The sequence below is a fragment of the Pleurodeles waltl genome, chromosome 2_1 (assembly GCF_031143425.1).
Source record: "Pleurodeles waltl isolate 20211129_DDA chromosome 2_1, aPleWal1.hap1.20221129, whole genome shotgun sequence".
Classification (NCBI taxonomy): domain Eukaryota; kingdom Metazoa; phylum Chordata; class Amphibia; order Caudata; family Salamandridae; genus Pleurodeles; species Pleurodeles waltl.
The window spans coordinates 386214990-386236204 of NC_090438.1; the positions used below are offsets into that span (position 1 = coordinate 386214990).

Here is a 21215-nt window from a genome sequence, read left to right on the forward strand (position 1 = left end):
CTTAAAATATCCTGAAGTGCATAGTTTTGATATTCTGAAGAGTAAAGCAGCACAAATTGGCGTAGTCGGCAGGATGTTGACAAGGGGTGGTGGGATTGGGCTTTTGGATGGCTGCCTAATTTAGGCCAACTGCGTTATATCTTTGGTGTAATCATTATCATAACAGTTATTTTAATTTCATTATGTTGTTGTATTCAGTGTGTGCCTAATCTTCTATCTCAGTTTCGCCCAAGAGCATTGCCATTTCAGCTTATAGGATATACTTAGTTGTAAGTTGGCCAAATGGTCCAAGGGTGGAGATGTATTGCTACATGCACTACGTGCATGCGGCAGCACTACGTGCAAGGTAAACAGTGGTGCAGAGTGTGGACCATTGGCCTCTGCTTTCATTGGCCTTCGCTTCCATTTTGGTTCACGACTCCATTTTGTCGAGTCTGGTTCGGTGCGTAAGGCACTGTTCTGTGTTTTTCCACAAGCTTCGGCAAGCTGAAGGGTGGGGTGTTTTTCTGCTCAACTTCGCTCCATCTGCCTGGTACGAAGGGCGCTATTTACATTCCACGAGCTATCAGTTAGAACAACAGGGGGATGCGCCTGTACACAAGGAGGAATGCAAGCTTCACCTTGGAGTCCTCTCCTGGGAACTTGGCCCGTTCTGAGGAGACGTCTCGAAGGGTGAACAAGGTACCGCCGATTGCACAATTTGTAAAGGAGGGGGTCTTTTTCTAGAAAAGACTCCTGGGCGTTAGTAAATACTATAAAAGTTGGGGGCCTGGATGGGCTGGCATTCCAATGGGCGGGGCGTCAGTACACCTTCTGTAGATTACCCATGGGGTATTTACATAGCCCCACTATCTGCCACCGGCTGGTGGCAGAGCATTTGGATGAAGTACCAGTGGTTCCTGGAGTGCAAATTTCCCACTATATAGATGACGTGATGATGCAGGGAGAGACGCAAGAACAGGTGCAAATTCAGCTAGACAGGGTGGTGGAACATTTGCAGAATCAAGGGTGGGAGATTAACCCCGAGAAAGTGCAGGGACCGTCTCAGAGCGTGAAATTTTTGGGCATTCAGTGGAATCAGGGACACAGAGAAGTGTTGCCAAAAGTGAAACAAAAGATTAAGGAATTCGCAGTACCGCGAAATCGGAAGGAAGCCCAGAGTTTTATAGGACTATTCGGGTATTGGAGACAACATATACCCCATTTGTCTCAGATTTTGGCCCCATTGTACAAAGTTACACGAAAGAAAAATGCGTTTGAATGGGGAGAGCAGGAGCAGCGCGCGTTTGAATTGGCGAAAGACGCCATTCAGCATGCTTTGGATTTGTGGCCGATTCGAGAGGGAGACATTGAATTGAATGTGACAGTCCAGGGGCAGTATGCCAATTGGAGTTTATGGCAAAAACAAGGAAGAAAGAGGGTGCCCCTGGGATTTTGGACAAAGAAGTTACCTGAGGCAGGAGAGCGGTATACTCCCTTTGAGAAGCAGCTGCTGGCCTGCTATTGGGCCCTGGTTGATACTGAGCAAATTACACTGGGACACAATGTGATTTTAAGGCCTGAGATTCCCATCATGCAGTGGGTGATGAGTTCCCCAAAAACTCATAGAATTGGACATGCACAAGAAGCCAGCATTATAAAATGGAAATGGTATGTCCAGGACAGGGCACGAGCGGGTCCAAAAGGGACCGCCGTTTTGCATGAGCAGGTAGCGCAGGCTCCAGTGGAGAATTCCGAAATGTTGCTTTCTGGCACAGTAGAAGGAACAGCGTTGTATAATGTGTGTCAGATTTTAAAGCAAGAGCTACGTGAGATGTGTCATTTTTATGCTGATTTTTGGTTCTTTGATAATGTTTTAGCACCTAACTGGTTCAATTACCTTGCAGATGTTAATGAGAAAAATGCAGAGAGAGAAGTGTTCACCCAGAATTCTGCCTTAGTGGGGATGGCTATGTGGGTGCACCAGAAATGTGAAAAAGCCACTTACAGGTGGGCAGAGATGAGAGAGATGCCCATTCCCCTAGATTTGATAAAAACTGTGCAGCACGCACAAAAGCAATCTGTCATGCAAGCAGTCACAGAGCAGTTGGGGAGAGGAAAGTTACCAGAACAGAAATGGCAAATTGATCAGGTTTTAGGGAGAGTGATTGCTGCAAATTACCAAGGAAAAATCGAAATTATGCTGATACCTAGAAAAGAATCTGATTCATTCATACAAATTGGAGACAGAATGGCCCAAATTGACAAAAGTGCAGTGAATGGAGGTTTGGTAAAGAATGAGTCTGCCCCAGCCCTTCTGACAGTGCAAGAAAAAGGAAGCTGTGGCGCAGCAGATAAAAACCTCAGTACTGATGTGTGGGCTGAAGCCCCAAGTGATCCTCCAGAACCTGCAGAGAATATAACAAAGGGCCCCAAAAACGTCCTGCTGATTATAAAACAGGGAAAGAAAGAGGAAGGGTGCAGTTTAAATGAAAAATGTTATTTGCAAGAAAAGTCATACTTGTTTCTTTTGCAGATCCTACCACGTTTCGCCACTGTCCCTGAGTGCGCTGTGTGGTCCCCCTTCCGGTGTGTGCGTGTGGGGTCGGGGAAGGGACCGAATCCCCAACCTGAACCTGGCTGAGTAAAGTGCCAGCACCATGGATCCATTTTGCGCAAACTGCGCCTTCAGTTCAAGTTCAACTTGTTTGCTGTGTTTTTTTTTTTTCCCTCTCGTATGGAACTCTGACTTTTGCTTACCTTCCAGAAAACCTTTCAGGTGGACCGTGCCTCTTTACATGAGCAGAACTCATGCCACATCAAATTGCTAACACTGTTGAATTAGAGACTCATTCAGAAAAGAAAAAAAAAAAAAAATTGCCCAGTCTTTTCTATGTAGATGTATCTGATGTGAAAGGTTATGAAATCAATGTGTTAATTCACTTCTATTGCTTTACAGGGATTGCTTTGATCATTGAAATTTGATTTGATCATAATGTTTTTTTTTTTGTGCTGATGTTTTTTTTTTTTTTGAAATATGAGATATGTGAAACAAAAATTCATTGGTCAAAGGGCGGAATGTCCTGCCATTTGATAAAGTTTTGTTTTGACCAATGACTTTGTGTTTCACCACTGCGCATATTAGTTGCTCAATGTTCACCAGTAGCACATGGTATGTTTTGTTCAGTTTAGCCGCCTATGGGCTTTGACATTGCATTAGTCATTACATTCTGTATTGTGCCTATTGGCTTTGACATGGCATTAGCCATTGCTTTCTGTATTCAGTTTAGCCGCCTATGGGCTTTGACATTGCATTAGCCATTACATTCTGTATTCTGCCTATTGGCTTTGACATGCTGTATCCAGTCTAGCCGCCTATTGGCTTTGACATTGCATTCCTATTGGCTTTGACATGATATCATATATTACATTTTGTATTCAGCTCCGCTGCCTTTTGGCTTTGACATGATATTATACATTGCATTTTGTATTCAGCTCAGCTGCCTATGGGCTTTGACATGATATAAGACATTGTATTTTGTATTCAGCTTAGATGCCTATTGGCTTTGACATGACACTAGACATTGCATTTGATATTTAGGTTAGCTGCCTATTGCCTTTAACATGACATTGCATTTGATATTTAGGTTAGCTTCCCATTGCCTTTAACGTGGAGTTCTGTATTTTTCCAAGCTGTGTTTTTGCACCAGAGAACCAAGATGTTTTGCTCTCACAGTAGACTAGACCTGATAAGAGAGAGTACATGGGCGTCGTTTCTCTTCCCTTGAGCTTGGGAACAGGAGTAGTCTTGGAGACCTGGCCAGTCTCCAAAAGGCTTGCTCAGTTTCCCAGGTCTGAGAGGAGGGGGCACACCTTTGTAACGAATGTAACAGGCTGCAGAGAGTCAGATTCGAATCTGCCGGACCTCGTGCTGGAGCTTGGCGCCAGTTGCCAGCATCCCGTGTGGGTAGATGACACTCTTTCTCGCGGCTGACAGGGGTCTCAGCTTGCAGACCTTAGAAAGATGTAGCTGTAAATAGTTCCTACACGGTGAAGTATTTGTTTTGCTTTGCATTCAATATCTTATAAATATAACCTGCTGTGTATATTGCAAACTGATATATTTTGTTTGATTAACGCGGACTTGAAAGCTACTAATTCGTCATTCATTCATAAACATTGTGGTTGGGGAAGAATAAAATAACAATAAAAGTCTTCTTTGACCTCAGAAGTGCATTTCTGTTGTGTTATGTTAGTGCTTAGAAACTAAATAAGAGGAAAGCACTACAATTGGTACCAGAAGTGGGGCTGTATGGAGCCCGTTCGGGAGACTCCACCGGGGAGCGGGAGGGGCTCATAGCCCAAAAATTCAACCGTCAGCCGCAGATGCCAAGGCTGCTGCATCAACCGAACAATGTTTGGATTCATCTAGCGCAGGAAGTGCTGAATATATCTCACTTCTGTATGAGTAACATGCAAAGCGTTCAAGATTTGATTACCACTTGTCTAGTGGCAGTGCCCACTCCTGCTGCTGTATTATTACACATCTTTAACAATACAAACCAGGATGGAATGGTGGATGTGAGTGACGTTCGCTCCCATCTGTCACTCTATGAGTACTGCCGTCATTGCCCGGAGGTGGGCAGGCGGTTGTGGAGGAACATGACATCTATACTCACGTTTAACATCTCAAGTGGGGATGTGTGCTATTCATTGACCTGTGATCCTATGAAAATAGGTAAATGTGCTCAGCTCAAATTGGAGAAAAGAGACAAAAATTTAACTGCTGCACAACGGACGTTGTGCCACTCACGGACTGACCTAACCTGTTTGAATGTAAATAATTCAATGTTTTGCCAACATGTGGTGCCTGCTGCCAGCCACATTCAAAATGTTAAGTTGCCTAAAGGTTGGCTCTTTTCTTGTGGTAATCTTTCTTTTACTTATATTCCAGCCAATCTAACCGGAGGGCCTTGTGCCTGGTCACGCTTAGGCTTTCTCATGTTTCCTATGGATACTGCTCTACACCCTCGCTATACCAGAGACACTATTCAATTACCTACGGACTGTGATTCTGAAATTTCATTGCTGTCCAAAACAGAATATGTTAGTTTAGCTAGTTCTATCGTAGGGGTGCCAGGACTTGCAGTATATAATACCAGAGTTATTAATAAACTTGCATGTTTAGTAGTCAAGAATATTAACTATACATCAGCTGCCTTAGCTGAGCTGTTATTAGATGTACAGGGAATTAGAAGAGCTGCTTTGCAGAATCGCGCTGCTATTGATTATTTACTGCTTAAACACAACCATGGCTGCAGTGATTTTGAAGGATTATGTTGCTTCAATTTATCCGACCACTCCATATCAATCAACTCCCACATAGAGGCCCTGCATAAGTTGGTGAAGGGGGTGCAGCAGGATGTTGACAAGGGGTGGTGGGATTGGGCTTTTGGATGGCTGCCTAATTTAGGCCAACTGCGTTATATCTTTGGTGTAATCATTATCATAACAGTTATTTTAATTTCATTATGTTGTTGTATTCAGTGTGTGCCTAATCTTCTATCTCAGTTTCGCCCAAGAGCATTGCCATTTCAGCTTATAGGATATACTTAGTTGTAAGTTGGCCAAATGGTCCAAGGGTGGAGATGTATTGCTACATGCACTACGTGCATGCGGCAGCACTACGTGCAAGGTAAACAGTGGTGCAGAGTGTGGACCATTGGCCTCTGCTTTCATTGGCCTTCGCTTCCATTTTGGTTCACGACTCCATTTTGTCGAGTCTGGTTCGGTGCGTAAGGCACTGTTCTGTGTTTTTCCACAAGCTTCGGCAAGCTGAAGGGTGGGGTGTTTTTCTGCTCAACTTCGCTCCATCTGCCTGGTACGAAGGGCGCTATTTACATTCCACGAGCTATCAGTTAGAACAACAGGGGGATGCGCCTGTACACAAGGAGGAATGCAAGCTTCACCTTGGAGTCCTCTCCTGGGAACTTGGCCCGTTCTGAGGAGACGTCTCGAAGGGTGAACAAGGTACCGCCGATTGCACAATTTGTAAAGGAGGGGGTCTTTTTCTAGAAAAGACTCCTGGGCGTTAGTAAATACTATAAAAGTTGGGGGCCTGGATGGGCTGGTTTAGGAACTCTCTCCTGGGTTGGACGCAACGCCAGGAGGACTGATTGTCCCGAACAGAGGCTCCCTGTGTCAGCTGATTTGGGTTCCCCAGCTTTGTGTACGGCGGAGGGATGCAGACGCTCTTTTCGGTGAAGCTTTTCAATTTATTAAGTGTATTGTGTGTGCGCGCGTAATGTGTACTTATTCTTGCAGTCATTTTCATGCTATTGAGCATTGAAGTATATTGTGTGTGCGCGCGTAATATGCACTTACTCTTACAGTCATTTTCATGCTATTGAGCATTGAGGTATATTGTGTGTGCTCGTATTATATGCACTTACTCTTGCAATTATTCACAGAGTGCTTATATCTTTATCATTATTCTCATGTTATTCTCCTGATGTATATATATATATATATTAGTGTGGTTTAGTTTTGCTAGCTGAGAACTTGCCCCTTAAATAAACTTGATTATTCTACTTACGAAGGTGTTTGAGAGTGATTGCTTTACATTGTGCCTTAAAATATCCTGAAGTGCATAGTTTTGATATTCTGAAGAGTAAAGCAGCACACCATGGGGCCCAAGAGGCCTCTGGTGATCCCTGAAATGCACTGGTGCAACAGCTTACACTGGAAGGAATGAGCATAGCTGAAGTGGATGGATATCCACCTGCCTGATGTAGCACAGAAGTGACCTGGGCCACTTCACCATTTGGCACTCTGACCTTCCTGGAAAGCTATTTCAGCACAAATGCAAAATAGTTTGTTTACTTGCAGGAGGCATTTAGGTAACTTAGGTAAGGGAGGATAATAATCGGAGACTTTTCCTTGAAATGGCGGAAAAACAATTAAAATCAGATGTCTTCCCGGTGGTGGCGGTTGGCAATTGTTTCCCCCTCTTTACTATGACCTCACAAGGCATGGCCGAGCTGCAGGTATTTACACCTTTCAGTTTTACCAGGTCATATTCTGCAGCTAGAGATTCGAAGGGAATGAGAGCTTGGTCTCTCCAAATGTCACCCAGCTGCCCAATGCCAATTAATTCCCATTTTGAAAAACCGGGCAGACTGCCCACCTCCCGCAGTAGATCGCTGTCCCACAGTGGTGTCCTTTCCGTAAGTGTGTTGTGTGACCCCAGAGTTCTGTTGGACTCGCTCCAGGCCTTCACCACTGATTTTGTGTGGGTTGGTAGCATGTTTTCCACTGCGAGTCTATAGAGTCCCTTTTACCCATCACTGACCTATTTACTCGATATGCCGGCTCATCACTGGCTCCAAAGACCCACTTGTTGATAACTGCTAATTGTAAGGCCCAGTAGCTGTAAGTGATATCTGAGACCACCAGGCCTCCATCGAACACCCCCTTTGAAGTTTGCAGAAGGCAATGCATGGAGTCCCACCGGCTCATAAGAGGAGGCGGAGTGCTTGGTCAATTTGCCGGAACAGCACCAGTGGCATCTGGTAACGTATATTTTGAAGGATGTATAGTAGACAGGGAAGCGACATCATCTTATAAAGGGCTGCTTTACCCATGACTGATAAAGGAAGCGATTTCCAATGTGCCACATCTGTACAAAGATGTTCTATTTGTGGAATGTAGATTGTCTTTAAGGTACTGCTGTGAGTCTCTCGTGACATGTATCCCAGATATTTAAAACTTCCTTGAATTACTGTTATTGCACAGCGCCATAGGAGGCGGGGAGAAGTCTTTGCCAAAGGGAAGATCACGAGTTTAGGCCAGTTTATATGATACCCTGAGTGGTTTAAAAATATCTGGAAAATTTGCAGAATCCTGTGGGCTGAGAGAGAGGATCGTGTGAGGTATAACAACACGTCATTGGCAAAGAGGAAGATATGTTCCTCCCACTCGCTGTTTGCAGATACTCCTCACACCAGTGGATCTTGAGATATGCAGATTGCTAGTGGTTCTATGGCCAGGGCGAAAATCATGGAGGAGAGGGGACAGCCCTGTCTCATGTCCCTGTGCAGGGCAAATGCACGAGAAATCATGCCATTCATATGGACCCGCGGCAATGGGGATCAGTAGAGAAGCCTTACCCAGGTACAGAATTTTGGTCCAAAGCATAGCGTGAGCAGTGGTGAAAAAATATAGGGTTGTTCTATGCTATCAAATGCCATTCTGGCATCTAGAGCCATGAGGACCGCCTCCTCAGTCTCAGGGTTACCTGTCACGTATAACGCCCCACAGAGCCACTGAATCTGTGGGGCATGAAGCCCGACTTGTCAGGGTGGACTACAGCTGTTATGAGAGTGTGGAGCCTATTTGCTAGAGCTTTCGCCAAGACTTTCATCTCAGCATTCAGCAGGAAGATCGACCTATAAAAGATGGTTTGTTGATGGTGTCCCCGCCTTTTGAATGACCATAATGGTGGTCATGCACTGATCTTGCAGGAGGATACCTTCTTGTAGCATCGCCTGGAACATGGTCAGCATAGGTGGGGTCACTTCATCATCCATTCCTTTATAAAGTATGATCGGCAGTCTGTTGGGACCCATGGCCTTCCCTGACTGCAGGTCATGTATGGAAAGTGTTCTCATTCACCGTGAGGTCTGCTTCTGGGGCTTCCTTCGATTAATTTGGTAAATGACAGAGGATGATGACCTGAAAAAAGTCTGCACAGTCACCATCCATCAATAAAGTGGTAGATTGATATAGCTCCTCTTAGTAATCAACAAGCACATTTGCTATGCTTGGACTATCTCTCTGGGGTCTACTCGCTTTGTCCTCTATCTCCAGAACCCAGGAACGCTCTCGATCTTATTTGTCCAGCCACGCTAAATTTGCCTCATCCCCGACATCATAGAGACGATGTTGCATGACAAGGGCGCAGCTGTGGGCTGCTCCTTCTGCTAGTTCCTAGAGATCACTCTGCCTGAGACACAGCTGATGGTGGAGTTCGCAGGTTTTTTCAGTCAGTACCCTAGTTTCTAGTCCCTCAATATCCTGCTCGGTTTCCTTACATTGGAGGGACGATTCTTTCTTCTTACCCCCTATGAGGGTTTGTGCCTGACCTCTTATGACGGCCTTGAAGGACTCCCACAGAGTACTTTTGGAGGCAACTGTACCTGTATTTTCTTGGAAGTAGACCTCAGTCCCAGTCCTCAGTCGGTATTTAATACATGGGTCTTGGAGGTACCAAGTGCTAAGTTGTGGAGGTAATGTTGTGATTGCCAGTATTCTGGAGACTGACCTCCACTGGATAGTGATTCAACACTCCCCTTGGTCTAATGCGCACATCCCGGAGTTTGTCTATTTGGGTGCACTGTGTGAATAAGTGATCAATTCAGGAAAAGCTACTGTGTGGACCAGAGAAATATGTTACCCCCACAACTGTTTGGTTGTGTATACGCATACATCTGCCTGTCCCAGGCCGTCTACAAAGAAACACAGTGAGCACACTTGCTCCCCACAGAGGCCTCGGAAAGTTTATCAAGCACCGGCTCCATTACAGCATTGGTGTCGCCTCCTATGATTATAGTTCCCCGTGGTATCTCCAGCAGGCAGGTACTTTTGCAGGAAGGATTTGTGCTTGGAGACGTGGAGGAAGATATACAGAGCCCACATTTAGGACCATACTATCCCAAAGGCCAGACAATGTTACAAATCTGCCCAATGGGTCAGGCCAACTACATTGGGGAATGAAGGGAGTTGTTTTTGCTCGTGGGCGTTGTTGTCAAAAGATAACAATTAACTTGTTCAAAATATGCGAGACCCATTGCATTGCAAATACTTGTTTCCTTTGCACTCAAGCCAGTCCCATGCCTCCTCTGGCACTCTGAAGAATCATGTCTTGCCCTCTACCACAACCTTAAGCTTTGCTGGGTAGAGCAACATTTCTTTGAGATACTTATCTCTCAGTGCTCTTTTACTGTACCTGTAAGATAAAGTCAGGGTAGAACCAGATTGTGGCGTTCTCCACACGGAGGTCTCCATGTGTTTGAGCTGCCTGCAGGATTGTGCCATGGTCCCTATAATTAAATATTCTTGCAATTATTGTTTTCGGTAAAGAATTTTGAGAGTCTTTTTGGACGGAGAGTGTTAAGTACCATGTCTTCCACGAACAAGTCAACGCTAAGACCGTCAGTCCCTTCAGGAATTCCCACTATGTGGATACTGTTCTGCTGGGCTCTCTCTTCCTGATCTTCAAGTTGGGCTGTAATGCCCACGTTCTGTTTCGTTAGAGCTTGGATTTGTCCCTCCAGGCTTTTGGTGAGTGACTGTAGACCTGACATTTGCGTTTCTGCCACTGATAGTATATTGGCAACCTTATGAGGTTAACTTCCACTGTGACAGGCTCTATCTTTGGCTCCAGTGTATCCTTGACATCCTGAATTGTGGTCATGATCTCTTGCAGGGATGGCTCCACTGTTGCAGGGGACCAGATTGACAATGCACTGGGGTGTCTGGGTACTACAATTCTTTGACCACGGGCACAGATACCACATACTAGTCCAAACTGTTTGCGTGGGATGGGGCCCACGGTTTCTCACCATGTCCACAGAGTTTGAGAATGGAGCTGGTGGAGTAGTGTCTTTCTTCACAGCAAGTCTGCAGGACCCTTAGGTCAGTGAAGGGAGAGCAGCAGTCCAGTCACTGGGCCCCATTCGTGCATGTGGCGCACTGGACCCCTTTCCGTATCAGTTTATGAGTATTAAAACAGGAAAGAGGAAAGAGGGGTCCAGTGGGGCACAATCCTTCTTTAGTTGTTAATGTGCAGGGGAATTTGCAGGAGTTTCAAATACTTTCAGGGAGGGTGCATCTCCCACTAAATCGCTGGTTGCCGAGGTGGCTATTTTGCCAGGCTCTCCAGCTCACCCCATCATCTATGAAAGGGGGGGGGCTCTAATTGCTCCCACAGGGCCCTCACATTAGGTTGATATTAAGGGGGATCGTGGGTGGATGGGACGTGAATCCTTGCAGCTCCCTATCGCGCTGTGTCTCTTGGATGCCTCTCCCCTCCCATCAAACACGCATGGTGTAAGCCACTCTCACCTGGGCTGCAACAGCCTCCTTGGTGCCCCTGAACACCTCCCGGCAGCCACAAAGTCACTGGGTGCGTGCGCAGGTAACAAGGGGGGGTAACGGGGGGGGGCTTCTAGGTCTTCCAGGGGCCCCCACACTAGACCGATATTCCCTTGAAAAAGTGGGGGGGCGGGGGGGGAAGCCCGCTCCTCTCACAAGCGCATTGTCACAAGACATGCGGCGCAGGCCGCTCACATTCTGGCCACTGTGACTCCCCCAGAACACCCGAACTGGAGCTGGTTGGTATCAATGATTTAGTGGGTGATAGGCAAGTCTTGAGTGGTGCGCCAACCCGCACAGCAGAGTTGCAGAATGGATGGCTGGGATTAGTCTAGCGACAGCTAAAGACCCGCACTAGTGTGCAGCCATTTTCAGCGCTGGATGGCCACGCCCCACTCATTTAAAGTTATTGTAAGGAAATGCCTCCTTGGCATGGTTACCCCCTAACGTTTTGCCCTTGCTGATGCTAAGTTATGACTTGAAAGTGTGCTGGGACCCTGCTAACCAGGCCCCAACACTAGTGTTCTTTCCCTAAACTGTAACTTTGTCTCCACAATTGGCACAACCCTGGCACTCAGGTAAGTCCCTTGTAACTGGTACCCCTGGTACCAAGGGCCCTGATGCCAGGGAAGGTCTCTAAGGGCTGCAGCATTGTCGTAGGGATTGTATCTCGGCTGATGATCTCGCAATCTGGAGAGCATATGTCTCTTTTGCGGATGTCGAGGCGACCTGTTTCTGAAACAATAACGCCTTTAGCCTACTCAACTTGTCATAGTTCATATTCATAGTATCTATGTGGGGCCACATGTAAGATACAAAACATGTCCACAACACGTAACGACCTTCGTGACCGAGATTGCGTAGGCAATTCCAGGTCGCAAGCCGCAACAGCTTTGATCGTTCAGTAGTACATAACTTCCATTGGAAAGTACATAAAACAATGGACGAATCAAGGGGATGGGAGTACCCTTCAGAAAACAGGCCAAATTCGCGACCCCCGCATTGCAAAGACCGTGAAGAGACACCTGTTTGCATATCATAGAATGACGAACGGCAGTCTCACATTCACTTCCGCTAAGAAAGACCTCCCTTTCACCATTCAGACATCTATAATCAAAGGGCAACTCCCACTCTTCCTTAATAAAGCTATCTCCTAGTTGCTCATATCGTCCCACTGCAAGATGTTTCAGGCAGCTCGAAAAACAAAAGGTCAAAATCGGTAAATTAATAATGCCGTGTAAGAGCCAGATAGTTGAAGGACTCTCTGCTACCGTGAAGGGCAACTTATCTAATTTCTCTACTTGAAGCAGGGTGAAAGTAGCCTCCCTTTTAGCCATTGTCTCTTGTTCCCTGGAAAAATTAAAAGCAGTGAAGAATTCACTCCCATTAATATACCTCCATGGAATGTGGCCACTTTTCAGTGTCTGCAATGTCCAACCCAGCTGCATGATGGAATGCAGCTGTGTTTGCCCATGATATAACCAGGACAAGTCAGTCTGAGTAATATCAATGGCAGACGACACTATATTCGATAGTGAATAAATTCTGTTGGACAGCGTGTTCATGCCATTGTCGACAACAGCTAGTGTTTTTTCCAAATTGTCTTTATCTAGTTGACTTAAACGCGCAGCAGCCTCAATCTGGGAAAGTTTCCAAATTTCATTGTACATAGCATATAAAAACCGTTTCGAGCGCTGTTTTCTAAGACCTAGCAAAAAATCCTGTAAGTCTATACTGTCAGAAAGAGTGTTCAGGTGTTTCTTAACCGCTGTTAACGTGTTTGTTTGCACCCATTGCTGGCACAGCTTACCCACACTGTATGTTGTAACTATACCTGTATGTTGTCCTGATAGAAAGCGAGGGTCAAGTCTATTTATCGAAAGCAACCCTGAAGAGTTCAAGAAACGCTTTTGACACTCATTATTATCTGTGGGCCATACCAACCACCCGCCGGGACTGGAATGTGAAGAATTATAGGTACCAGCCTTAACCATTGCATCTAGCCTGTCCTCTGTGATATTAAGGAAGTGTTGCCAATATCTTAAAATAATACAACTCTGCTTTTCTTGGATCATACCCAGAAATGTATGTAAATTTATCTCTATAATACTTCGGACTCCCCACCTGTGGTGTCGAACAGTGTTCCCACTGTGTGTAATTCAAGAGAGGCCTATATCTAGTGGCACGATGTAGGTAGTGATGTCCCCAATTGTTATAGCAGAACATTTCCCCATAATTCATTGCATAATCATATACATCATCACTTTCAAAAGCGGAATAGTCCTTCATTTCAGTTAGCATTGAATCAACACTTTGGACATCCCAATCATCAGAGACAACATTAGGTGTAATAACATCAGACATTGAAATTTTGGACACATATGGTATTTGAATAATCTCTGTAGGCCCGTATATATTGAATGGAACTTTGTCACACACAATCCCATCAGTAATTGGTATTGCTGTAATATTTACAGGGGACAAATCTCTCCGGACCTTATGTGAAGAATGATGAGGTGTTAAAATTCATCAACAGGCTCCACTGAGGAGGGATCAGGAATATAGTGACCATTTATAAGTAAAAAGAAAACAGTCACAAAACCAACCCATAAAAATAATGCAATAAATGTCAAACAGAGCCATAAATAGTTCCATCGGTAGATCAAATAGTTCTTCTTAAGCCATCGATACAGCTTATTACTTTTTGAAATGTTGTCAACCACTGTAGAGGATGAATCCGAAGAAAAATCAATGTCAACGAAATAGCCAGAGGTAGTCTCTGCAAACACAGGAGCCGGTTGTAAGGAAATGCCTCCTTGGCATGGTTGCCCTCTGACTTTTTGCCTTTGCTGATGCTAAGTTTTGATTTGAAAGTGTGCTGAGGCCTGCTAACCAGGCCCCAGCACCAGTGTTCTTTCCCTAACCTGTACTTTTGTTTCCACAATTGGCACACCCTGGCATCCAAGTAAGTCCCTTGTAACTGGTACCCCTGGTACCAAGGGCCCTGATGCCAGGGAAGGTCTCTAAGGGCTGCAGAATATCTTATGCCACCCTGGGGACCCCTCACTCAGCACAGACACACTGCTTGCCAGCTTGTGTGTGCTAGTGAGGACAAAACGAGTAAGTCGACATGGCACTCCCCTCAGGGTGCCATGCCAACCTCACACTGCCTATGCAGTATAGATAAGTCACCCCTCTAGCAGGCCTTACAGCCCTAAGGCAGGGTGCACTATACCATAGGTGAGGGCACCAGTGCATGAGCACTGTGCCCCTACAGTGTCTAAGCAAAACCTTAGACATTGTAAGTGCAGGGTAGCCATAAGAGTATAGGGTCTGGGAGTCTGTCATGCACGAACTCCACAACACCATAATGGCTACACTGAAAACTGGGAAGTTTGGTATCAAACGTCTCAGCACAATAAATGCACACTGATGCCAGTGTACATTTTATTGTAACATACACCCCAGAGGGCACCTTAGAGGTGCCCCCTGAAACCTTAACTGACTACCCGTGTAGGCTGACTGGTTTTAGCAGCCTGCCACACTCCAGACATGTTGCTGGCCACATGGGGAGAGTGCCTTTGTCACTCTGTGGCTAGTAACAAAGCCTGTACTGGGTGGAGATGCTTATCACCTCCCCCTGCAGGAACTGTAACACCTGGCGGTGAGCCTCAAATGCTCTCCCCCTTTGTTACAGCACCCCAGGGCACTCCAGCTAGTGGAGTTGCCCGCCCCCTCCGGCCACGGCCCCACTTTTGGCGGCAAGGCCGGAAGAGATAATGAGAAAAACAAGTAGGAGTCACTGGCCAGTCAGGTGTCCTGAGCTGAGGTGACTCTGACTTTTAGAAATCCTCCATCTTGCAGATGGAGGATTCCCCCAATAGGAATAGGGATGTGCCCCCCTCCCCTCAGCGAGTAGCCACCCTCAAGGACAGTAGCCATTGGCTACTGCCCTCCCAGACCTAAACACACCCCTAAATTCAGTATTTAAGGGCTCCCCAGAACCTAGGAACTCAGACTCCTGCAACCTAAGAAGAAGAGGACTGCTAAGCTGAAAAACCCTGCAGAGAAGACGGAGACACCAACTGCTTTGGCCCCAGCTCTACCGGCCTGTCTCCCCACCTCTAAAGACACTGCTCCAGCTACGCTTTCCCCAGGGACCAGCGACCTCTGAATCCTCAGAGGACTGCCCTGCATCTAGAAGGACCAAGAACTCCCGAGGACAGCGGCTCTGTTCACCGAAGACTGCAACTTTGTAACAAAGGAGCAACTTTGCAACAACTTGCATTTCCCGCCGGAAGCGTGAGACTTGACACTCTTCACCCGACGCCCCCGGCTCGACTTGTGGAGAACAATCACTTCAGGGAGGACTCCCCGGCGACTGCGAGACCGTGAGTAGCCAGAGTTGCCCCCCCTGAACGCCCACAGCGACGCCTGCAGAGGGAATCCCGAGGCTCCCCCTGACCGCGACTGCCTGTTTCCAAGATCCAACGCCTGGTAAAGACTCTGCACCCGCAGCCCCCAGGGCCTGAAGGATCTGACCTCCAGTGCAGGAGCGACCCCCCAGGTGGCCCTCTCCCTTGCCCAGGTGGTGGCTACCCCGAGGAGCCCCCCCCCCGCCTGCATCGCTGAAGAGACCCCTTGGTCTCCCATTGAAATCTATTGAAAACCAGACGCGTGTTTGCACACTGCACCCGGCTGCCCCCGTGCTGCTGAGGGTGTACTTTCTGAGTGGACTTGTGTCCCCCCCAGTGCCCTACAAAACCCCCCTGGTCTGCCCTCCGAAGACGCGGGTACTTACCTGCTGGCAGACTGGAACCGGGGCACCCCCTTCTCCATTGAAGCCTACGTGTTTTGGGCACCACTTTGACCTCTGCACCTGACCGGCCCTCAGCTGCTGGTGTGGTAACTTTGGGGTTGCTCTAAACCCCCAACGGTGGGCTACCTTGGACCCAAACTTGAGCCCCGTAGGTGGTTTACTTACCTGCCAAAACTAACAAACTCTTACTCCCCCCAGAAACTGTTGAAAATTGCACTGTCTAGTTTTAAAATAGCTATATGTGATTTATGTGAAAACTGTATATGCTATTTTGCTAATTCAAAGTTCCCAAAGTACGTACCTGCAATACCTTTCATTTGAAGTATTACATGTAAATCTTGCACCTGTGGTTCTTAAAATAAACTAAGAAAATATATTCTTCTATACAAAAACCTATTGGCCTGGAATCGTCTTTGAGTGTGTGTTCCTCATTTATTGCTTGTGTATGTACAACAAATGCTTAACACTACTCCTTTGATAAGCCTACTGCTCGACCACACTACCACAAAATAGAGCATTAGAATTATCTCTTTTTGCCACTATCTTACCTCTAAGGGGAACCCTTGGACTCTGTGCATACTATTCCTTACTTTGAAATAGTGCATACAGAGCCAACTTCCTACACCGGTACATTCTGATCCATCGCACTTGGAGGCTCTTGATAGACAACATCATTAGTCGTGGAAGTGTTTGTGTAAAATACAGCCAAATCTTGAAGCGGGGTGGTCACTGAAGATGTGACCGGAACAGCAGTTGACATAGTTGCATAGTCAGTAGTGATGTTCATCCTACTATGTAGATGGATGTCCGGTTGGGCAGTGAGAGGGGATCGGGAACCACCCAAGAGACCTCCTGGTCTACTGTGAAGGATCGGTCACACAGTGTAATTTGATGTCATCAATGGAGATGAATCTGTTCGATTTAGAACCAGGCAGTGGGGGCAAGATGACAGCCCTGGTACCTTTCATTCCCAAAACTGGTACAGGTGCTCTGGACGATGGACCAAACTCCTTCTTTACAGCGATCTTCTCACAAACCAGATCCCCAACGTTAGGAATCCAGCCAGTCAAAGTTTTCGCCAATTCCCTTATTCCTAAGGTGGCAGCACTTGCAGATGATTTATCATCACAAAATTGTTGAAGCTCCTGTAAAACAGTGAGACGTTCCTTTATGTCAAATGGTGTTTCTGCTGCCACCATACCAGGGGCATCAAGATCTGGGACATACATAGGTATCCCAAAGAGAACCTCATATGGTGAGCGTCCCCCCAAGGACCGTCTTGGCAGATTATTCAGTGCTCTCTGGATCCCATATAGGTGGTGTACCCAACTACGTCCTCAACCTAATACTCGAGCTGTTAAGGACTGCTTTAGATCACGATTCCGCCTCTCCACGACTGAATTTCCCTAGGGATGGTATGGTGAGGAGTAATGGAGTTCAAAACCCATCGTCCACATGGTGTCCCTGAATGCTTTAGAGGCAAATGCGGCGCCTTGGTCCGAATGGAATGCTGCAACCGCATATGTACCGATAAAGATCAGCAAATCTTTTATAACAGTCCGGGCATCAGCCGACCGCTGTGGCCATACCCACAGGAATCTATAACAGGAATCCACAGCCACTAAAATGTATTTGTATGCACCATCAGGCTGTAAGGGACCACAATGGTCTAGGTGCACACACTGAAGTGGCTTGTCTGACACTAAGAGGGATGTCTGCGGAGGGCGTTTGATATTAGAGCCCTTAATCTGCTGGCAAATGTCACAGCAAAGGACATACTGTTAAGTTTGTCTGCATAGACCAGGCCACCAGTACCTTTGCTGCAGAACTGTTTTTGTGGCCTGTATACCAGCATGTGCAGAAGCGACACCCTCATGTGCGCCTGTAATCAGCTCTAATCTCTGGTCTTCATTAGGGATCACTCTATCTCCAACCCCAGGAATCGTTGTATAAGCAACATTCTGTGCACTGATATGGTAAGTATAGTTTGTAGGGTATCCTTTCGGAAGGGTCTTGCCGGCAGCTGAAGCTTTAACGGCAATCAATATTTCATTATCCAATCTCGTCCGAGAACGAGTCACTGCAGCCACAGAAGCCATAGCTACTGATGCTTTGGCCGCTTCATCAGCCAACGTATTACCTGCAACGTGTATTCCTACACGTTGGTGTCCTAATGTATGAACTACATGGACACATGGTAGCTTATCCTTAAGATCAGCCACCCTTCCCCACAATACTTTGTGTTTAATGGTGTTCCGCTTAGAATCTCTAAACCCGTTCAGTCTCCAATGATCGAGGTATTCATTGTATGACTGGACGCAGTAATATGAATCACAGACTATCGAAGTCTGGCTCCCTGCCTCTGTATGTTCGAGCGCTAGAACAAGAGCTTTAAGCTCAGCCAACGAGGCTGTGCAGTCCCCTAAGGTCTGCGTGTAGGTATTGTGAGGGTGGAAAACTCCATCTTCCATCACTCCGCACACGGCTGCGCAAGCTGCAGAGTATTGATGTTTAGTACCTTCAGCCGGTTGTGCCGATCCGTTAGTATAAATGATAGTATTATAACTGTCTAGTGGCAAGATATTTAGAGGAGTGGGGTACTACTGTTCATACTGGAGAAATTCTTGTGTCTGAAGTCTTGGATCGAAAATATAATCGACATAAGTGGCGGTCAGAGACGTTGCCCATTGAATCCAGCGTGGATGTAATGTCTTAGCGTTCGGAACGCTCGCTTTAGTGACAGCCTCTAAGGCTGGCACCGGGGAGACAACAATAATGCGTTTCCCCTGGGCAAGAGGCCTCTCCTTTATGACGGCCATCTGAACTGCTGTCAGAATCTTTTCTGTAGGTGCAAAACGTTTTTCAGCATATGAGTATAAGTGTGATTTATATGCTATTGGCACTGTGTCACCCTCATTAAAGGTGACGTAAGTAAACCCAAGGCACCAGCAATTATTCTGATGACCAAATTTGTTTTATTGTCACATGTGTGTAAGTGTTTTGCTTCTAGCATGTCCCGTTGCATGTCTCTAAGGATGTGTGTGTGCTCAATCGTCCATCGCCTGCTAGAAAAATTGGGCTGAATTAAGTCATAAAGTGGCTTAATGCGTTCTGCATAATCCGGAATGTATGTTCCGCCAAAATTGAAGAAACCCAGTAATGACTGTAATTTCTTAAGTGTGTTGGGAGGCTGTAGTTGAGCACACTTTTCTAGAAAGTGCGGGCCAGGCTTTTCACTTCGTTTGATAGCTCATATCGCAGGAACAACACACTAAGAAAGGCTATTTTGCTTTTCTTAAAATTAAATGTATAACCGAGGTCCGCAAACCCCAAAATGATCCGATCGACCCTCGCAAGATGAATGTCGAGGGTGTAGTCAGTGAGATAGATATCATCGACATAGGACAACGCATCAGAATCAATCTCGTGCAAGACTGATGTTACACGGGCTGAAAACAGGCCTGGGCTATTTTTATAGCTTTGAGGTAAACGACAAAAGCGTTCTGGGAGGCAAATGAAAATGCACTTAGGTCCCTACTTTCATGCGCTAAATTCTGGCAGAAAAATCCATTCGATATATCCAATGTAGTTTTATATTTTTTACGCACTATATTGTTTATCAGTGCTGTGCTGTGTGAGTTTTGTATAGCATATGTGCGTGTATGACTATTTAAGTGTCTATAATCAACCACTATTCTATATGAATGATCTGGCTTTGAAACGGGGAATAATGGGTTATTCATTGCAGATGTACAGGGCTCTATTACTCCCTGGTACTCAAGTTGTGATAGGATCTCCTTCACCGGAGCTTTTGCTTCATGTTTAACAGGGTATTGTGGCTGCGGTTGGGGTGTAGACCTAACGGGAATAACATGACAAGGAGACTCCTTGTCCCAACCTACATGATTGCAGTATAGCGCAGGTGCCTGCACTAAAGCCCATTCAACAGCATAGGCTTCTTTTGCTGCTTCTGGAACAAGATCGGAGAAAGAAGGCAAAATGACATCTTCCCCATGCGGGAGTTTGCGGACGTGATCAGGTGGCCAGTCTCTCTCGGCCAATAAGATATCACTAGTAAGCTCATCCCAAAATATCACACTACTAGTGCGTTTCACGTCTCCCTCTATCTGAATCGTTAAATCATAAACCTTATCGGGGGGAGAATGCGGCCATCCGCTGTTTCAACCGCGATGTAATCGCTAGTTGCTGTCGCGTCCAGATGATCTTTCAGACTCTGGCGACATATCGTAACCTCTGCCGCGTTGTCTAACAGAGTCACTGCCCACCTCTTGTTCCTCAACAGCGTTCTCAATACTACTGGCATTTTTAACTGTCAGTGCTGCCACCTTCTTCTTTTTAAACTGTGGCTTTTGCTGAGGAGTCTTTTCTTCTTTTTTTAATGGTAGACTGTGGTGAGTCTTTTTTCTTTCACGTATTCCGGACGTCGATTTTGACAGCCCCCTCTCTCGCTACATATATCCGGTGCGTCCTGAAAGGAACGAGAGGGACGTGAATCAGTATATCTGTCTGGAGTTCTAATGTTCTCTCTATTTCTGAGATTATACCTCCTTTCGGAGTACTCCGGGTGTGGAGAATCAGCTCTCTTATTTATTTTTTCTTTGAAATCTTTTTGTTTGTCCCAGCACTTTTTAGAGCCCTCTTGTGCCTGCTTCGTACCCTCCTTATGGGAGGTACATTGTAACTCCAATTTTTTAGATTTGGCTCCCAAACTATCCCGTCCTATACTAGTATAGGTATCAGAAATTATTTTCGGTAGCTGTCTCTCTTGTTCCAAATTTGGAGTTTCCCGGAGACACTGGCGTATTGCCAGTGCCACCGCTTCCCCTTTAATATTACTAGGTATTATTGAGGAGACGGCGTCAAAGTTACGCATTAATTTCATCCCCAGATCCAGGGCTGGTGCAGCCCCATGCTCATTTTGTATTTGTTTTAACACTTCCGGTAAATTGGCAAGTGTCGGGGTACCATGTGTGGTAGTACATATGGCAGCGAAGACTGTACCCCATGTGGCACAGTCATCCACCGAGGGAACCATCCCAAAAGGCAAGCACATCGTGAGCAGTCTATGTTTTTCCTGTGGTCCGTATGGGGAAACACAGCTTCCAGCTGATTAGTTTTCTGGGCTATCCAGAACGGTATTTTTTCCCCGCTCCGCGGGCACTTTACCCATAATAGTATGTACTGTTTGTGGATTAATCCCAGTAGCCAATTGATAACCACCAGCTACTGGCGGTGCTGGACG

At 46.2% G+C, this 21215-nt stretch overlaps 1 protein-coding gene and 1 long non-coding RNA gene across 3 annotated transcripts in view; one reads left to right on the forward strand and one right to left on the reverse strand.

Annotated features, from left to right (window-relative positions):
* The window catches only part of OCRL (OCRL inositol polyphosphate-5-phosphatase), a 659503-nt gene that overhangs the window by 499761 nt on the left and 138527 nt on the right, over nucleotides 1-21215 (reverse strand). The gene's annotated exons all lie outside the window — the stretch shown is intronic.
* On the forward strand, nucleotides 1747-4210 carry LOC138265347 (uncharacterized). Its single transcript, XR_011199347.1, has 2 exons — nucleotides 1747-1989; nucleotides 2516-4210. It is a non-coding gene; the product is annotated as an uncharacterized lncRNA (long non-coding RNA).